Raw genomic sequence first — 4,342 nt, forward strand, 5'->3', positions numbered from 1 at the left:
CCTCACTCATCACACTACCCAAGTACGTAAAAGTACTCACATTTTCCATTTCCTCATCATCCAGCCTCATTGTATATTCACTGACTTCACCTCTCTCGAAGACCATAAATTTACTCTTCCTTATATTCACCTTTAAATTTCGATTCTTACACACACTCCCAAACTCATCCACCAAGCCTTGCAGCTCCCCTTCGTCTTCACTTAGCAACATAGTATCATCTGCAAACAACAGTACAGTGAGTTTCCAAACACTGCCCTCTCTCATTAGGGCCACTCCAGCATCCACTGCCCTACCTTGTAACTCTTTTATAACCCCATCCATATACGGATTGAACAACCATGGATACATGACACATCCCTGTTTCAACCGAACCTTCAAACAGAAAAAATCATTCAGTTCACTATCCACACGCACTGCAGCCTTAGCACCCTCATACATACTCTTCACAGCATTGAACAGCTTCCCATCTACTCCATATATTCTTAATACTTTCCACAATCCTTGTCTATCCACCCTGTCATATGCTTTCTCCAAATCCATGAAGGCCGCATACAATTTCTTTCCCTTCTCTAGAAACTTTTCGACTATAGATCTAAGAATGAATATCTGATCTATACAACCTCTTCCCTTCCTAAAGCCTCCCTGTCTTCTCCAATTAATTCTTCTGTTCTTTCCCTAACTCTGTAAATGAGTATATATATATATATATATATATATATATATATATATATATATATATATATATATATATATATATATATATATATATATACTTTACTAGTATAGTGTGTAATTCCTATAATAAAATTATTTTTATTAATTTTTTTATGCAACGAAGAAGGAACCAAAGGCCAGGAGTCTGCAAATTGTTCCCTCCAAGAAAAAGAGAAAGTACACTAAAACAAGACAAGAGATGCCTGGACACATTGCTTTTGACAAGACTGGAGATCAGAGGTAGTAGGAAATACAGACAGAGGGAGACATTTCCAAAGTTGACCTATTGCATACATAAAGGTAGATATTACATTTAGTCGTCTTCTTAGTGATGCGAAGGCTAGTGGTTGAGGGGGGAAGAAGGGAAGGGAAATGGAAACGGGGGTAGAAGAGGGGGAAAGGGGAAGTGCGGGTAAGAAAAGTGGAGAGGGACGTGGGGGATAGGAGAAGGAGAGTGAGGTTAACCAAGGGGTTGAGGAGGAGTGGGAGAAATAATGTAGAGTTGAGGGGAGAGGCAGGAAGATGAGGAAAGGTGAGTGGGTTGAAGGCTGCACGTTGAGGGATAGAAGATAGAGGAGTAGACTGTAGCACCAGTCGAGCAGGTCAGTACTCCTAAGGTGGATGGAAACCTGATGACAGGGAGAGCTGGAGCTCCCGTTTCATCAGCCCTCGGGACTAGTTCCTGACCATTCCACTTTCCTGAACCTTTTCAGTGTTTCAGTACCACAGAGAGTAGGCCAGCATGCTCTCCATTACAAGTTTCTATAACTGTCAACACCATACTGTATGCACAGTACACACTACACTTCCTTTACCAAAAAAAGAAAGAAGGAAAGAAAGAAAGAAATATGGCGTCCAATAACCAAGCCTCGGCGTCCCCAGGGAAGGAGGGGGACCATAAATGCCCCCACCATCCCCCCTTCTCCTGGTGACGACTCAACGACTGCCTGGAACCACTGTCTGACTCACTTCTTCTTAATTTCTGCAACATTCTCGGCCTTTCCTCTAACTTTCCCTTCGTTGAGCACCACCTCTCCTCCTCTAAACCTCACCTTCTCTTCTTAACTTAGACTTAGCAGTCTGAGGCAACTGATAGCAAACCCTTTTCTGTATCCTCCTACTTTCTCTATATTCATTTCAAAGCCAAAGGTGGCTGTTGTGTGCATGTATGCAACGACTTATCTTGCCCTCGTGTTCCATAACTTGATTCTTCTGAATTCTCTGCTCTCTGGCTTCATCTTTCCTGTCATTCTCTGACTAAATACATCTGAGCTGTTTAAGTATCCCCTAATTCTACTATGAAAAATTCTTCGACTACCTTACTTCCAAGATGAAATACACTCTATCCATTTCTTCTTTTGAAATCTCCATTTTAGGAGATTTCAATGTTCACCACCATAAGTTTTCAAGTCTATTCTTAACAGAAAAGCTTTTGAGTCAGTTCATAACAGAAAATTTTAAAAGCATTCTTCCTATCACAACCTTCTTTCTGATCGTCAGTATGGGTTCCGCCAGGGACGCTCCATTGGCAATCCTCTCACCTACCTTTCATACTCCTAGTCATCCTCCTTTCGGGACTTTGGTGAAAGCTTTGCCATTGCACTTGACATCCTAAAGGCTTTCAATCGAGTCTGGCATAAATCTTTAATTTCCAAACTGCTCTCTTACGGCTTCCATCCTCCTATCAGTGCCTTAATCTATAGCTTCCTTTCTGGTCGTTCTATAGCAGCTGTTGTATACGGCCATCGTTCTGCTCCTAGATCTATCAACAGAGGTGTTCCTCAGGGCTATCCTATCACCAACTCTCTTCCTTTTATTCATCAGTGACTTTCTAAGCTGTACATCTAACTTATCCACTCATACGCTGATGATTCCACCCTTCACCTTTCCATTAGGTTCCCGCAACGTCCATCTCAGCAGGTACTTCAACAAACAAGGGATGAGGCAATGGCATACCCAATGTCTGACTTGGCTCATATCTTTGACTGGGGTAAAAATAATCTTGTTTTTAATGCATCAAATACTCACACCTGTCATTCCGACAGAATCTTCCACAGGAGTACCCATTAATGTTTAATAATATCCAGTTCAATCCTGCATCATCCTTGAACATGCTAGGGGTTTCATTCACTTGAAACTTATCTTGGAGAGATCATATTACACCTTTTGTAAAATCTGTTTCCAAGAGATTAGGTGTGCTAAACCAGCTCTGTACCTTCTTAACCCAAGCTCGGTTGTTGACTTTATACACGCTTTTTATTCGCCCCTGTGTAGAGTACAACTCTCATGTGTGAGGAGGCTCCTCACATAGGGTGAAGTCAAAGGCTTTTCGTCTCATTAACTCTCGTCCTCTTACTGGCTCTCTTCATCCTCTGTCTCTTCGCTGCGATGGTGCATCTATATCTCTTTTCTCTTGCTACTTCAGTGGTCACTGCTTCTCTGAACAGTATACATTCATACATACATATATATGTATATATATATATATATATATATATAGGTAGATAGATAGATAGATATACATATACACAGTATACATCTGTATCTCTATCTACATCTATCTATCTGTCTATATATACATACATATAAATGTATATATATATATATATATATATATATATATATATATATATATATATAGATAGATAGATAGATAGATAGATAGATATATATATATAGATAGATAGATATATATATATATATATATATATATATATAGATAGATAGATAGATAGATAGATAGATATATATATAGATGGATAGATAGATATACTGTACATATATACAGTATATATCTGTATCTCTATCTACATCTATCTATCTCTCTCTCTCTCTCTCTCTCTCTCTCTCTATCTATCTATCTATCTATATATATATATATATGTGTGTGTGTGTGTGTGTGTGTGTGTGTGTGTGTGTATGAATTATATACTCAGGGACATAGTGCAACACAGGGACTTAGTGCAACATGCGGACGCAGGTATACACCGTGCGTGGATATGGCTAAGTCTATATATTGGCTTAGGGATGTAGTACAACATGCGGACGTAGGTGTATACCATGGGTGGATAATTTACTTTAAACGTCACTCATCGTTTTATGACACACTATAATCGACATTAATTTTCTTGGACATCGGTAAACTCTTAAAGCTAATTTTGACCTCTTCAGCTTCAGAAAGTATTCCATATTTAAACTGGCTGCATATACCATATCTTCCCTCACACTATCCATATCTTCCTTCACAGTATACATATCTTCCCTCACAGTATACATATCTTCCCTCATAGTATCCATATCTTCCCTCACAGTATACATATCTTCCCTCATAGTATACATATCTTCTCTCACACTATCCATATCTTCCCTCATAGTATACATATCTTCCCTCACACTATCCATATCTTCCCTCACAGTATACATATCTTCCCTCATAGTATACATATCTTCCCTCACACTATCCATATCTTCCCTCATAGTATACATATCTTCCCTCACACTGTCCATATCTTCCCTCATAGTATACATATCTTCCCTCACACTATCCATATCTTCCCTCATAGTATACATATCTTCCCTCACACTATCCATTATCTTCCCTCACACTATCCATATCTTCCCTCATAG

Source organism: Coenobita brevimanus, chromosome 4 (assembly GCF_032717465.1).
Source record: "Coenobita brevimanus isolate Jiangsu-jjx chromosome 4, ASM3271746v2, whole genome shotgun sequence".
Lineage (NCBI taxonomy): Eukaryota > Metazoa > Arthropoda > Malacostraca > Decapoda > Coenobitidae > Coenobita > Coenobita brevimanus.